At 37.3% G+C, this 17,267-nt stretch overlaps 1 long non-coding RNA gene and 1 other non-coding gene across 3 annotated transcripts; both read right to left on the bottom strand.

Annotated features, from left to right (window-relative positions):
* Window positions 1-2,615: 2,615 nt before the first annotated feature.
* LOC143706428 (uncharacterized) lies at window positions 2,616-14,600 on the bottom strand. 2 transcript variants are annotated; one of them, XR_013192977.1, is made up of 3 exons: window positions 14,545-14,600; window positions 2,935-3,119; window positions 2,616-2,825 (listed from the first exon to the last, which is right to left on the bottom strand). It is a non-coding gene; the product is annotated as an uncharacterized LOC143706428 (long non-coding RNA). The 2 variants fall into 2 exon arrangements; XR_013192978.1 differs by having other exon boundaries at window positions 2,616-2,822.
* Window positions 14,601-15,580: 980 nt separating this feature from the next.
* Window positions 15,581-15,653, bottom strand: trnaf-gaa (transfer RNA phenylalanine (anticodon GAA)). The gene has a single exon. It is a non-coding gene; the product is annotated as a tRNA-Phe (tRNA).
* Between the last annotated feature and the right edge of the window lie 1,614 nt (window positions 15,654-17,267).

Below are 17,267 nucleotides of genomic sequence, written 5' to 3'. Positions count from 1 at the left end.
TTGGGTTCCTGTGTGTGTGGAGTTGAGAACTGACTGCTGATAGAGGTTGTTTTGTTGGTGAAGAAGTTAGCAAAGTCATCAGCAGTTAAAGAGGTGGTGGGTGATGGAGGAGGTGGACAGAGGATAGAGTTAAATGTCTTGAAAAGTGGTCGTGTGTTAGAGGCGCTGTTGATCTTGCTGTGGAAATATGAAGATTTTGTAGCGTGAACATCAGCAGAAAAGGAAGAGAGCAGAGATTGATACATACTCAGGTCAGACGTGTCTTTTGATTTGCGCCATTTCCTCTCCATTGCCCTGACTTTGGTCCGGTGTTCACGAAGAACCTCAGATAACCAGGGGTTAGAGGGAGTAGCCCGTGCTGGCCTGGAGGAGAGAGGGCAGATATAGTCTAAAGAAGAAGTTAATGTGTAGCATAAAGCATATTTGCATGTATAATTTTAGTAATGCTTTAGTTTTTATCAAGGACGTAAACAAATGCCAGTGCTGGCTTTAGTAGCCACTTAGTTATGCTATTTCATGTGTCTATGGCAAACGCGTACAAACATTTTGGACCTGAATTTGTAATTATGTACTCATTTTGTAAATATATTTACCATGTATACTTTATGATGTAATTTTTCGATTTGATCAAGAACGTAAACGATTGCAAACGCTGTTTGTAGCTAGTTAGTTCTTTGCTATTTTGTGTGTATAAGACAAACGTGTATAAAGTTCAAAAAATTATATGTAATCGCAACAGCAAACTTCAGCTGCTGTTATCAGATGTTTTCACGTTCTGTTGGTATTTTAACACAGTTGCCACATGTACACCTAAAGAAAAAGATACACAGAGTAAACTAAGTTTTGTGAATAGATAAACGGTTGTTCATTATATCGACAAAACAATAACTTTAAAAAACGGTATTACTCAGTCATTTATTCAGTTAAATTAAACATTTAATCAGGAGAAAACCGTATCTCAAAAGCTAACAAGCAGCAGTAGCATTTTCAAATAACAGCATATCGAAATTCTTATATAATAATAGTAGAATAGAATAATTATAATGATTCAAAAATGTACCATTCGGAAACGTTTTGTAAGAGCCGTGTTTGGGGAGGTTCTGCTTGACTCTCTTCATTGCCGCTTTCTGGGTCCGATTCTGGCTCAAGCTGATACGTAGTATTGACACCATTATTTTTCTCGCCTGTAAAGGTAATGGCGTGAAGTTTCCGCCACGCAGTTTAGCCAATAGCAACACAGCGGCCCAACTAACCAATCTCAGCCCATTGCCTGTTTCTGAGGAAGTGGTTTCATAGAATCAGGAGGTCAACCGGTCGTTTAAATGACAGAGAAAGCGGCTTACAACAAAGGTGAAATTTATGAAAAATAAGGCTTTAAAAAAAAAACACGAAGACATGTTATATTGCACCCCATAAACACAGTCATGCAAAGAAAAAAAGCAGTAAACCACCCCTTTACTGTAAGATGAAAGAAATATCTGATAAGTTTAACATGCAGAGATATCTAAGCTGTTCTTTTGTTATATAAATTAGACGCTCAACCTTTTAAATTCACTCACTTGCGAGCTTTAATGATCATTCTATTCAAAATGTTATCAGCGGAGCATCTAGATTCTCCTTACTGTAAGTTCCACATGGTCTCTGTTGGATATATTTGGTGTAGCAGTAAGAGCCACGACTTTGTCAGCATCAGTCAGAGTGTGAGAATGTTTAGAGGTCAAACTAGGTTTGAATGGTTGAATGATTCACATACTGTACATAAAAATATCCACACACCTACACCATAGATGGATAGAAAGATAGATAGAACGATAGATATATAGAATGTTAGGACGACAGATAGATAGAATATTAGAACAATAGATAGATAGATAGATAGATAGATAGATAGATAGATAGATAGATAGATAGATAGATAGATAGATAGATAGATAGATAGATAGATAGATAGATAGATAGATAGATAGATAGATAGAACGTTAGAAAGTTAGATAGATAGAACGATAGAGGGAACGTTAGAACAATAGATAGATGGAACGTTAGAACGATCGATAGATGGAACGTTAGAACGATAGATAATTGAAACGTTAGATAGATCCACAGAACAATAGAACGACAGAATGATGGATAGAGAGATGGAACATTAGAATGATAGATAGAACAATAGAGCGACAGAATGATGGAAAGAAAGATGGAACAATAGAACAATAGATAGAACGTTAGAACGATAGAACAATAGAACGATAGATAGAATGATATATTAGATAGATAGATGATGGATAGATGATAGATTTTACTCATCATTTACTTCATGTCACAATGACTTCATGTCATTCCAAATCTGACTTTTGTTTTTCTGGAACATTAAATAAGCTATTCTGAGAAATGTATCAGTTTTTTCTTTATACAAAATTACAACTTTGTTACCAACATTCTGCAGAAGAAAGTAAGTCATGCACGTTTTGTGAGTGAGGGTGAGAAAATGGAGGTAACAAAGTAAGCTTATACATTGGAGTATTTCATAAAAGCACCTAAAAATACTCAAGTCAGCATCTGCTAAATTGCCTCAAATGGACAAGTCATATTCTGAAAACCATTCCGCAGTCTCCTGCCAACATTATTATAAACTATGTGTTCCAGTGTAGTCACGCAGTGCTGATGCTGCCGTTTTGACAGTTTATCGCTCAGTGGACAGTGTAATTGTGCGGGAGTGTCTGTGATTGGACTGTCATTGCACCTGAAGGGCAACTGGTGTTTATGACGTCCGTGCAAATGCGAGAAGTGACGCAGTTTCAGCTGAGAGTGTGTAGGCATGATTCAGACTGCTGAGGAGAAAATGAATCTTAGACGGCCATGCGATAACAGAGTTGCAATCCAACAGATAAAAACAGCTTTCACACATATGCCTGCTCATATATAGTCTATATCTTTTACCTGGACAATGTGCATGCGTGTTGTTATAAAGACAACAGCTGCGTGAGAGCAGAGTGATATTAAGATATTAAGCTTTGTTGCTGCAGCTTTTTCATTCTTTACTAAATCCTTTCATCATTCCACTCCTCCATCTGCACTTCATTCCTCCTCTTTGCCATTCTTTCAAAGCTTATGTTTGGCCATTCCTGTGAAACAAGAAAATTATTTTTATAAGACACAATAATACGCCTCCCAAGCCGAGGCGCCACACTTCACACGCACACAAAACATTCAATTACATCCAAACCCTCTGGCAGTGTGTCCAGGCTTCATGCTTAAGAGAGTGTATGCTATTGAGTGACCTTTTTGTATGGATCACAGTCTGTTGCATAACGTTTAGCACTGTCCCACTAAGACCAGAGTTTAAAGAGAAAGAACAACAAAAAAAAAGAACAGAAGGCACAGATAACAAAGTTGAGAATGAAAGACAACGAGAAATAGAATACTAGAAAGTCAAGAGTTATAAAAAAATCATTGAATTGTGCATGCTCATATCCCTTGTGCCATCAACTAATGGTCACCTAAAGTTAATCTTTAAAGGGATAGTTCACCCAAAAATGAAAATTCTGTCATCCTTTATAACCCTCAAGTTTTTCCGAACCTGTATGAATTCTGCTAAACACTATTTCCCTCCCTCCCTTCAAATGATTTATTTTAGTGTTTTGTTAGTAATTTATAAAGACAAAAATAAGTTTATTATTGGCCATAACATATTGTAACATCAGCTTATATCAAGTTTTAATATCAATGCATCCCTAATTTAAGTCATAAGAGCCAATGTCCATATCCAAAAATGCATCTGTACACTGCCACACACAAGTTAGTTCCCTTTACTGTGGTTAGAACTCAGTAAACAACAACTCAAAAGTGAATCCATTAATGATTAACTTCTGGTGTGCTAATAAATTGCAAATTACAGTAGTTTTCATTGGAGCCCATCAGACCGATTGCACCAAGTCATTACAAACATAACTGTAGTTAATTCGGGCACAGAAACCTCCCGTTTCTTTAATAACAGTATATCAATTCTAGGTAAACCATTCATATCGCGTCTAAAAATATCAGTGGGGAAAATGCAGATTGTGTAACTGGCAGAGGTGTGTGCATGTTGTTGTGTCAGACCAGGGGTTTAATAGTCCTCACAATTCTGTCTGGCATCGTTCAAGTCTCCCCAATGACTGTCTGTGTGTACTAAGTGTGTATCAACTAAGTGCAGAATCAAATGAGACGTGAGAAGACCCTCAGTCAATAATTTCCAATGTATGCAGACACACTCTCATCAGCAATTAAGTAAGATGTATGGAGACACAGTGTGACGTGTAATGAAGCTGCTGGTCTCCATCAGCATATTTGTCATGACAGTGGAGTTGAGCTGCCTCCGTTCCTGCTGCCGAGAGACAGAGCAACTCACTTATATAACTATACAAACACACACTCAAAAGCACACACTTGGGTCAGTGAAACTCTAGCTAATGGGTCTCCTCTCCCTGCATAATAGGTTCACAGTGCAGAGAGATCAGATGACACGATCAATAAATGTCCTCTGGGTCTGGATCCATCATCGATAATTATGCTTACAGAAATAAGCAGCTTATTTTAAATTATGCTATACATAAAAGTAATGTTTGCATTTTTAACCCCCGGTTTACAGACGAGGCTCAAGCATAGTCCCAGTTTGAGCTGTTTTAACTGAAAGCAACTTGCACTGACTTATCTTAAAATATGTCTGTGCAATTGTTTTGTCTCAAGATGTTCACCAGTAATGTTTTTTTTAAGGCAAAGTTTATAAAAGCTACCTAAAATGTAGTAATTGAACTAAGGTCTAATCCTGGCTTAATCTTACTAAACATTTTTTTGTTCAATCAGAAGGTAAAGACCACTAATACATGGTTTAAAAAGCCTATTTGCAATTCTTCAAAAATAGGATGTGCCCATTGTATACATTCACACACTTTAAAGGCCCTTATTAACTAGGTTAATGTTGAAACCCAATTTCCTATTGATAAAACATTGAAAGACTATTTAATTTAGCTTTTGAGGAAAGTTATGAGCCTCCATTTGAATAGATAAATATTCCTAAAATGACTGCCCTCCCTGATAAACTAAAAGATATTACAAATGAGGATTTTGTTGTTGAAAGACACTTAATTGTATTGTTGTCTAGATCAGGGGTTCCTTTTTTGTCAGCGAAACACTTTACATAAAATATTTACTCTTTAAAATTATATATATATATATATATATATATATATATATATATATAAATATAAATTACTGCACAACTTGACAAAATAATTCCAATTTTTAAAAATGTATGGTGATTTTAACAGCGATATGACATTTCATCTGCTGCTGAAACCAAAGACCTTTTTCAGGGTCTTTATTATTATATTAGTAGCAATAGTTTTAAATCAAATGATAAAAAAATACATAAATATATCATATCACTGCAACTGTTCTAAATTACTGCTGTACTGTGAAATAAACGAATATTTGATCAATTATTTCACACAAGTTACCAATATTTCTGTCTTACATTTTTTACTTTCAATATGTTCAAACACCTTGAGCTTTTATATGTTGGAAATTATGCGAATGTGTAAATAAAGTGAACCAAGTGAAGAATGCGTGTTAAACTCAGTGCATACAGAGATGGAGCTGGAGAGAAGTTGTATTTCTATTTACTGTGATTCAAGATGCTGAAATAATGGAGAGCACTAGAAAATCCAAAATTTACCAGGCAAAGAGCCTGTTATGCAGACGTCTCATGGAAAGTCCACAGACTCACAAGCATTGCGCTAAGCTAAAAGGGAAACCACCTGATATTCCATTTGCTGTAGTGAATCAGCCGTCTCCGTGACAACAGTTGCATTACAGTAACATAATCTATGAAAATAAAGCATGGGGACACACTTAAAGACTGAAACATTCTAAGACTGAACTCAATACACAAAAGTCTATTTCCATCGACTGGAGTAGATTTTAGTCTTTGACAGTATGATAAGAGCACAAAGCTATAAGACTGACTTGAGTCAGTCCCACTACACAACACACTTAACGATTGGTGGTCTGCCTATGCCTAACTCAGCTGTCTGGATTGATTCTAAGAATGACAAGTGCATGTTGATGCCACGGCAACGTGCCTTGAATCATTTTTTCATTGAATCAAATAAAAGAATACGTAATATTATTTTTAAAATGAGAAAAAACACTGCTTATTCTGAATTTTAACAGAATGCCATGTCACCTTTTTTTCATCTGCAGAATAAAATGAATAGCCTAAAAACAATTCACTTGCAATGTTAACTTATGAAATAATATAAAGTAAACCTTCAAAACAAGATGTTTAGCAAAATTACAAAAATAAGGATGAATGATGTTTGACAGGGAATACATATCCACAGCAGTCACAGGCGTAAGTCGAAAATATTAAACATGTTTCAAAAAGATCTTTGTGAAGACGACTGGCAACATCTGGTTCTTAAATTCTAAGACACGCCGCACACTACACGAGTTTAAACACAGACTGCATACACAACTGGAACAGACCCAGTGTGTTTCAGTCTTCATGACCAAATTACATGCATAATCGTCCTGAGTCATGTAGTGTGTTCCTGGCTTAAGAGGTCAAACCATTTGAGATGGTGGTTCTCTAGGTCTCTCGAAGTAGGTTTATTTTTGAAACACAAGACCTATTGACTTCACCAAAGACTCAAAGGCTATGTTCATGTTGAAGGCAGCTTTTTTTTTCTCTCTCACATGACATGGATCTGTTTTTTTTAGACCGTGTGAACAATAAAAATCCTGCTGAATATGAATTTTAAATTACAATCTCAACCACTTTCATAAGTAAAACCATACTGGTACGTATCCAATAGTGCCATTCAACATTTTTCCTTTTTTGCATACTATAGGAATACTTACACAGAAAGGGTCATATATATATATATATATATATATATATATATATATATATATATATATATATATATATATATATATATAAAACACACACACACACACACTGATTTGTTAAATGATGATTTGATTAAAAAAAAATATATCAAACTAATGCCGGTATAAATAGGTCAGTTTAGGAGTGTGACCTGTTTAGAACGGTGTCTGATACAGACCACATTTTAAAAGTCATGTGAACAACCTCAAACAGACACAGGATAGCGTCAGCTCATGGAGAACAACACTTATACAGTAGGACATCTCTGGCTCTATATTCTGGCTCAGGCAGAGACCAGAGTTATGCGCAAACAAACTTGACCATGTTTTGGTGACACGTGCAGAGTCAGACGTTCAAATACTTCTGGCAAACTCACACAAGGGTAAGGTCGGACCGCTGACAGTCGATCTGTATCATCTACTGAAGCTCTCTCTAACATAAGCACTATAAATCTAGCCCACAGCATCACATTACTGGAGTATAACCAACAAGACCAGACAGAACCGCGAAATGACACCAAACTTGTGTGTGTGTGTGTGTGTGTGTGTGTTTGAGTGAGTGAGCTGCTTTTATTAGCTATATTTTTCTTGCCATTCCTTATATACTTTTTCTATTCCCTATAGTTTAAATAGTAGAACTATAAGACGAGATAGACACTAATCACCTTCTCAATTGTTAAGAGGTCAAACCATTTGAGATGGTGGTTCTCTAGGTCTCTCGAAGTAGTTTTTTTTTTCTGAAACACAAGACCCATTGACTCCACCAAAGAGTCAAAGGCTATGTTCATGTTGAAGGCAGCTTTTTTTTTTCTCCCCTGAAATGAATCTGTTTTTTTAGACCGTGTGAACAATAAAAATCCTGCTGAATATGAATTTTAAATTACAATCTCAACCACTTTCAAATGTAAAACAATACTGGTACGTATCCAATAGTGCCATACAACATTTTCCCTTTTTTGCATACTATAGGAATAATTACGCTCACTTAAAGATTTGTACACCTGTTCAATTTCTCATTAATGCAATTATCTAATCAACCAATCACATGGCAGTTGCTTCAATGCATTTAGGGGTGTGGTCCTGGTCAATCTCCTGAACTCCAAACTGAATGTCAGAATGGGAAAGAGAGGTGATTTAAGCAATTTTGAGCGTTGCATGGTTGGTGCCAGACGGGCCGGTCTGAGTATTTCACAATCTGCTCAGTTACTGGGATTTTCACGCACAACCATTTCTAGGGTTTTGCAAAGAATGGTGTGAAAAGGGAAAAACATCCAGTATGCGGCAGTCCTGTGGGCGAAAATGCCTTGTTGATGCTAGAGGTCAGAGGAGAATGGGCCGACTGATTCAAGCTGATAGAAGAGCAACTTTGACTAAAATAACCACTCGTTACAACCGAGGTATGCAGCAAAGTATTTGTGAAGCCACAACACGCACAACCTTGAGGTGGATGGGCTACAACAGCAGAAGACCCCACCGGGTACCACTCATCTAAACTACAAATAGGAAAAAGATGCTACAGTTTGCAAGAGCTTGCCAAAATTGGACAGTTGAAGACTGGAAAAATGTTGCCTGGTCTGATGAGTCTCGATTTCTGTTGAGACATTCAGATGGTAGAGTCAGAATTTGGCGTAAACAGAATGAGAACATGGATCCATCATGCCTTGTTACCACTGTGCAGGCTGGTGGTGGTGATGTAATGGTGTGGGGGATGTTTTCTTGGCACACTTTAGGCCCCTTAGTGCCAACTGGGCATTGTTTAAATGCCACGTCCTACCTGAGCATTGTTTCTGACTATGTCCATACCTTTATGGCCACCATGTACCCATCCTCTGATGGCTACTTCCAGCAGGATAATGCACCATGTCACAAAGCTCGAATCATTTCAAATTGGTTTCTTGAACATGACACTGAGTTCACTGTACTAAAATTGCCCCCAAAGTCACCAGATCTCAACCCAATAGAGCATCTTTGGGATGTGGTGGAACGGGAGCTTCGTGCCCTGGATGTGCATCCCACAAATCTCCAGCAACTGCAAGATGCTATCCTATCAATATGGGCCAACATTGCTTTCAGCACCTTGTTGAATCAATGCCACGTAGAATTAAGGCAGTTCTGAAGGCGAAAGGGGGTCAAACACAGTATTAGTATAGTGTTCCTAATAATCCTTTAGGTGATTATTATCTCTGAATATTATATATATATCTTTTTGTAGCCATTTAAAAAAAAAGAAATAAGCCATTTTACAAAATATTTTTATTCTATAAAAAGTTTTGTTGTATCTAGATTTGGTGTCAATTGAACATTGCTATGACTGCTAAATAAATAAACAATTTAATAAAATAATTATGTAATTCAAAAGTTTGGGGTTGGTAAGACTTTTTAATGTTTTTGAAAGAAGCCTTTTATGCAATTATGTCATTTATTCATGTGATGGCAATGCTGGATTTTCATTTCTCCAGTCAGTGTCACACACCCCTTCAGAAATCACTCTAAAATGCTGATTTCGTGCTCATAAAATATTTTCTTATTATTATCAATGCTAAACATGGTTGAACTACTTAATATTTTTGTGGTAACCATGATACATTTTTTAGGATTTTTCGATGAATTATTATTATTATTATTATTATTATTATATATCATTATAGCAATATTACCTTAAATGGCTTCAATATGGTTTAAAAATGTTTGTTAATAGCTTTTTTTTATGTAGCTAAACAATTAACAATTGTAGCTTTACTAATTAAAATTAAGAGAAGCTTGTAGCCTGAGAAGCTATTTAAAGTAGCTTCTCCAGCACTGCTATTAGATAATCAGAAGGTAAGACCACTTTTTCTAAACACACTTGGCTTACTTTATTTCTGGAAAAGTGCTCGATGATCCATCAAGCATACAAACAAAAATTCAAAGAGTTCATTTTCCTAAATGTCTTTTCTTGTGTGAGGGCTGTGACATCTAGCCAATGTTGGTTTGAATTGAAAAGGTTGAAAAGCCGTAATAGCTGACTCATTCAACACTGTCAGGAAAAGGGATTAAAAGTCTAGAACTGTGAATGAATGTGAGAACTACCGGAAACTACCCTCTTGTTTTGCAAAATATTTATGCCAGCTCTTGTTGATTCAACAAGCCTGCCTGGCATCCAGTGGTGTTCTCATTATTTCCTGAAAGCAGCATTAAAAAAAGTGATGTTGAGCTTTTGCCACCTCTCTGTTGTTATATGCATGTAGCTCAGTGAACGACATTACAATAAATGGAGTTTGGCTGCCTTCAGGGAAAGCTAAATTCAGGGTAACCGGATTTCTCTCAATGCCAGTTAAGTGTTTAAAATATACTTTGGCTATTATTTGGGAGCATTTAAATAAAATAATAAAAACAAGATTACTTTAAAACATTCCTAAAGGTAAAGTGTAGGCCATGTTTTTTTTAATGTTTGTACTTAATTCGGGACTCCCGCGCCATATTCTGTGCTGGGCACATTCAGAACACACACAAAAAGCCACCTCTCATTTAGTGCACGAATACTGACTTGAGTTCTCCTTTGCATCTTTTTGTGCTTGAACCTATGGCTTGAACAGACAAATACGCCATTTTTTTTCAAAATATCCTCTTAAACACAGCCGGTTATGTCTTAAGTGAAGGTAAACAGTTGATGCAGAAAACAGCTGGATCCGTGCTTCACGTCTTAAAGTGACAGCAGCCCAATAAACCTGCTGCCCTCTGTATTATTACTGTTTATCAAAGAACAAAGGAAAAAGAAAATCACACACTGATCTTGACTAAATAACTTTAATAAGGATTAATCTATTTTTTTTATAAAAAGAAAACTATGCCATTTGTTTTTAATCTTTGAACTAATAATGTATGAAATTTATTTCAAGTTTTCTGATGGGGTTTAAAAAAAATGAGGCTCAGTAAACAACGACAGAATTTTAATTGTTGGAAAAAGTATTCCTGAAATGTTTTCATGGCCACTGCTTTAAACTGACGAAAAAATTGTTTGCAAATGTTAGATGTTTATTCCTCTATATATTTGTGTGAGAGCAGCAGCCTGCAGAGATTTATCTCAGAGCACATCTCTCCCTCTAAGTGCCAGACATGTGTGAGCTGCATTTCAGGATCCCTTGAAAGGCAACCTGACAGAGAAAGAGCTGTATCCTACATGTATTGAGGTAGTGTCAACAGCTAAAGTCTGTACACATATTCTATTTGGTTGATCGTCTTGATTGTTCACAGGCGTTTCTTGTTAGTCATTAGTCTTGATGTATAAATAGCTCTCATGTTTTCATTTTATCTTGTCTAGTTTTGTTTTTGTTGTTGAGTCTCATGTAACCAAGTCAAATTCACGTTTTTTGTCGTGTCGTGTCGGTGTCTGTGCCGGTGTCAGTAGCCATGTCTGTGCCGGAGCCCGTGCCGGTGCCAGTGTCTGTGCCCGATTCGGTGTCCGTGGCGGTGTTGGTGTCCGTGGCGGAGTCTGTTGTCCATGCCGATGTTGGTGCCTGTGCCCGTTTCGGTATCCGTGCCGGTGTCAATGCCGGAGTCCGGTATCCGTGCCGGAGTTCGGTGTCTGTGGTGGTGTCCATGCAGGTGCCAGTATCCGGGCCGGAAACCAGTATCCATCGGTGTGTCTGTGCCGGTGTCCGTATCCATGCCAGTGTCTGTGTCCGTGCCGGTTTCGTTACGTGCCAGAGTTCACGCCGGTGCTGGTGTCCATGTAAATGTCTGTGCCTGTTTCGGTGCTGGAGTTTGTGTCCGTGCCGGTGTTCATGCCGGATTCCGGTGTCCATTTCCATGTCGGGGCCGGAGTCTGTGACCGTGCCGAGTCCTTGTCCGTTTCGTTACGTGCCGGTGTGTCCGTGCCGGAGTCCGGTGCCCATGTCTGTGCCCGGTTTCCGTGTCGATGTGTCAAGTGCCGGGTTTCCGTGTGTCCGGTTCCGGTCTCAAAGCCAGTGTGTTCGTGCCTGTGCCCGTGTCGGTGTCCGTGCCGGTCTGTCCATGCTGGAGTCGGTGTGTGTATTATTTTCAAATTCTCATAGTCATGTTTCCTGTTTCCATGTGTTAACCTTCCCATCATGTGATTGTCTTGTGCTTCCCTAGTCTTAGGTGTCCCAAAGGTATAGGCCATTTATTAATTTGAAACAAGGTCCTCAGCTATTGCAGTTGCTATGGTAATTTGCCAAATCCTGCTATTCTTAGGTCAGCTATCAGTGCTGAAAACATTTGTTTACTTGTATGTAGAGCATGTTAAGACAGATGGCCCCTACAGTCAATCTGGATCACTGCCAGTGAAGCTATTATACTTCAGACAGGACATCAAATAAAAGAGGACCTGCACGCGCTCACAAACACGAAATATAAAAACAGCAGGGTGACAGGTGACCTTGATGTGCATTAAATCACACTGATACACACAAGGACAGATCACTACCTTTATATTACTATTTTTAAGGTGGTACATCTGTATTTGTTTGTGTGTGTATATATATATATATATATATATATATGTGTGTATTTGTACAGTATATATAATACACACACATAAACACTGTAAGTGAAAAGATTGTAAAGTAACCCCACAAATGGATTTTGGAAGACAATAAACTATATTTTTACAACCATTATTGTAGATGAACAGGTTGATTTTTGTTATTGCATTACAGATACGTTTTTTCCCCCATTAAACTGATGAGAACTTGGGGTTCAATATGATTCATTGTCATAAACATTATGAAAAATGCAAGAACAAAAAAAGTGTTTTTATAAAAAATATTATTTCTTATTTTTTTCTTTTGATTTTGGAATTCATTCTTCATGTGATTCACTCATACGTAATTCCAAACACTAAGAGTTGCGTCTAATGGATGATTTTGCCGCAGGACAGCACTGTCATTAGAAAATGCTTCTGTATGACTAAAGGACGGTCTTTACCTCTGTCTCCTAGTCTTGTCAGCATCTTTCTCACGTGTTATTATTCGTGACCTGTCACTCTACCATGCTTTCCATCCTGCAAAACAGGTCTGAGTAGTCAACAAATTTTTTGGTTTGTAAGGACTCTCTGCTTCTTAAATTACAGTGCTGGCTACTGAAAAACATTAGATACAATCTAGAGAACTTCAGCTAGTAGTAAATAAATAAAAAAATTTGCTAGCGGCTAAGTAACCTTTCGGAGCCACGTGTTTTTCTGTAATGGTGAACATGGTTCTGGTAATAATCACAATTAATTAGAAACAGATTGTAACCTTGTCTGAAAGCAAAAACTAAAACCAACCTCCAGACCAAGGCCAGAATAATGTGGTCTAGACAAGCAACACAATTATAACTCTCAACACTACTGACAACTAATACAAAACTAACTGAGGCTAAAGAGGGAAAGGGGGAATAATCTTGACCTTTAACCAATTTCCAGCTCCCTGCTGACTCCTTTTTGAAGTCTGAATATTGTTCTTAATTTTGATAAAAACAATAAACAGAAACTTCCTGGAATTTGTAAACCAGGAAAACAATAACACCAAGGAAGGCCAGAGTAATAAGCAGGTGGGACATGACATGACATGACAGTAGCCATGACCACAGAAATCGCCACGATTGGTCATCTTTCGTCTGGGACAAATCGTACAATGTGTACTGCGCATTACACCATAAAAAAGAGGCGGCTCCATGTATGTCAGAACTATTTGCTTATCATTGGAACTACGTTTATGCCACTGCAATATATCCAAGGGTTATAAAGAACCATAAAATTTTTAATGAGAAGCCACTGAGGCCCTGGACAATGAAACTGGAGAAATTGTATAATGGTTCTCCTGGAACATACTACTGTCCAAAGCAAACTAAATGATAACCAAAAATATTTAATTGTGATCTGCACTTTTTTAACAACCAAAAAAATGACAGCTATGTGTTTTATGCACATAGGCTACCAAATGCTACATCTACAACACGGGACATTAAAGAGCAGAACATTGGAAGTAACGTTAGATACCAGACTCACGTGTCAAATTCATGGTTCACGGGGTTCGGTGTCTTCCAGAGATTATGAGTAAAAATAAATTAGTGAGCAGCTTCAATAAGCAGCCGCGAAGACATATAACGTTAGTAGGCTACAGAATGTCAAATATGGGAGCTTGACTGACAAGAATGTGATGATTGATTTAACGTTAGCGTAACCAAACAGAAGACGTTTTAGTATGTGAGAGAATCTTTGGAAATTAAGCAGTACTTTTGGGACTTTGCTGCACGCTGGTTTTTAGTTACGTAATACCAGTTCCCAAATATGTTTTTTTTTAGTGTATGTGTGTGTCTGTGTGTGTTATGTGAATCTTTAGACTCTCATATAAGACATGTTGCCACACGTTGCCAAGGTGGGTCTACTGACACACTACAAATCCTGGATCTGAACTCTTTCTTGTAAAAGTTAAATGAATAAAACAGATACCCAGATGATTACCTACCTACCGGTATTTGTGTTTGAGGTATCAAGAGATATACTGTAACTTTTATACGATTATAGGATGTTACGATAGCCTACGTAACAGGCCCAACATAGCAGTTGACTTCAGTCAGTTGAGCTGTATTTATCAAGACAGGGATACTGGGTTCAATCCGTTAAAAGTACTTTACCGTAAAGTCATTCTGCAGTCCGGTGACTTCCATGCTTTTCTGGTCAGCAGTCAGCAGTCAACAAAAGTGCACGGTGTCTAACGTTTTCCAAGTGGTAAGACTGATGAATTGTTGAAAAACATCGCCCTCTGGCGCTCATTAATATGTGAGGCATGCCAAGTGGCCATCTGCGTTAATCTGGACAGGAAGTGTAATCACAGCCTTTCTGCATGTTTAGTTCTAACAGAGCCCGTCTTATTAGACATTCTCTGGTTCTAATAATGTACAGTTGTTGTTTTTTACCACTCAATTGTAGTGTATAATAGAGTAGTGCAATTGAATATTTTACATGGTATTTTTTTTACCCCCTTTTTTTGGCTTGACTCCACAACGCACTGTAGTGTTTATAAAAATGAGTGAATCTTACAAACAAATTTATGTAAACAGTTCAAATCAATTGTTTGTAGTTTTAAAGTGTTTTATGCAAGTTTTTTTTACATTGATTAGTTTAAGGTTGACATTTGTGATATTTCTGTATTTAATAAAATATGTAGAAAAGAACGGATTATAATTTGTTTTTGTTTATTACATTTTTGAGCTATTTATCTAGTTACTATTGAGTTATTACATGCATAGCCTTCAAATTGGGGGTGTAAGGATTGTTTTGATGTATAACATATGAAAATGCTCAAAAGAATGACAGCACGGCATGTAAAAAGACTATATACTCTGGTGGAATTGTCCTATGTCTAATGAGAGTAACTAATACTACAGCGTCAACATCAGGCCACAACATGCACGCTACATAACCATCATCAGGCCACAATATGTACTGCACGCTACATAACCAGAGACCAACACGGCGTGACTCCACCCTAACTAAATGCACCTGATCCAGCTAACCATGTCTTCAGGGCAGGCGTATTTGAGAACTACCATAGACAGTAAAATAAAAGAACTACGGGTATGTGTGATAGAAGTAAACTTTACGCGTGCACCCTGGTTGGCTGGTGCACACATAAAGTATCGCTCGGTACTGTGAGGCGAGAAAAAAAACTGCCGAAACCCGGGATCGAACCAGGGACCTTTAGATCTTCAGTCTAACGCTCTCCCAACTGAGCTATTTCGGCCAGTGATACGATACGGCTTTTGCGTGTGTATTCAACATTTTACAATCTAACACGGGTTGTTGCATTCCTGAGGTTTGCTAAAGTGACTACACGATCTTCATATTACGCATTTTAAATTGTTTGTTTGCTAGAAATAATTGACTCGAATTTACTTTTGCTCTAATACAGTAAACATCTGAATGACCGAAGATCAATTGAGAGAAATACTGTTAAATGACATTTTTGTTTCTTTTGTTGATACAGGTTACAGTTTTCGCACAAAAAATCTACAAGCATTTTTGAAAAGATTAATATAATCAAATGAAGCCATTATGAACAAGGAAAACCTAGAAGAAAAAATATAAGAAAATGATTAAGTTACACGAAAACAAAGAGGGCATAACGTTTTCGTACTGAACTGAATCTGTAACGTTAAGCAACAAACACAGGAATGTGCCTGATTCAGTCGACATGGGATTCATCCCTCTACTACATGCTATTGCAGATTCCACCCACACGTCTCTCTCTCTCTCTCTCTCTCTCTCTCTCTCTCTCTCTCTCTCTCTCTCTCTCTCTCTCTCTCTCTCTCTCTCTCTCTCTCTCTCCCCCTTCAAGGTGACTTTCCCTTTGCACAGGCAGATCTTTTTTGTTATGCAAGTATGGAGAAGAGAGGAGTAAGGACAGGGAGAGAAAGCAATGAAGAAAGATAATGACAGTGAGTGGGACATATGAGATTAAAAATATCCTTGTGTGAGTGGGAAAGGGAGCAAGAGAGAGAGATGTTAATGAATACATGGCAGTATTTTCATGTTGCATACAGTAAGAAAAAATATTACCCACCCACCCTCTCTCTTTCTCCTGTTCTGTCTCTCTCTCCTAGCTCGTGAAGGCACACGCTACTGCAAACAGAAGGCGTCCACAATCAGCATACTTGAGTTTTCAAAATAAAAAGAGGGAGCTTGTCAGACTGAGGGAAGGAGGGAGATGCTGATTAAACAATTTAACGTGTAATTTGTAAATTTGATTATGTATATGAATTTACCTCATCAACAAATAAATGAGCATTTGCACCCATATGAGCAATGCACCCATAATAATCGCCTCCATTCAGTGTGTTTACATATGCATGTGCATACTCGTACATATTTGACTGAATAATAATTAATTTGCCTAATGAAATAAAAAGGCTGTGGCTATACAATTTAATATAATTTATAATGTACTGTTCATAAGTATCTTTAAATAAAAATAAATACTATGGGATTTTTAAAGTACCTTGGGGAACAATGTACACTACCATTCAGATGTTTAGGGTCAGCATTTTTTTATATAGAAATTAATACTTTTATTCAGCAAGGATGCATTAAACTGATCAAAAATGACAGTAAGACTTTTGCAGTGGTAGGCTACAAAAATTCGCATGAATGCTGCTCTTTTGAACTTTAACAATCAAAGAATCCTGGAAAAAATGTATTATGGTTTCCACAAAAAATATTAATCAAAAAGGATTTTTCAACTGTGATAAGACTAAATATTTATTGAGCACCAAATCAGCATATTAGAATGATTTCTGATGGATCATGTGACACTGAAGACTTTAGTATTGGCTGTACCATCACAGGAATAAATTAGATT

This window comes from Siphateles boraxobius, unplaced genomic scaffold, assembly GCF_051911475.1.
Source record: "Siphateles boraxobius isolate OS27281-9 unplaced genomic scaffold, OSU_SipBor_1 41, whole genome shotgun sequence".
In the NCBI taxonomy this organism is placed as follows: domain Eukaryota; kingdom Metazoa; phylum Chordata; class Actinopteri; order Cypriniformes; family Leuciscidae; genus Siphateles; species Siphateles boraxobius.
Note: the sequence above shows the minus strand (reverse complement) of the source record. Positions and strands in the feature narration are given on the sequence as shown.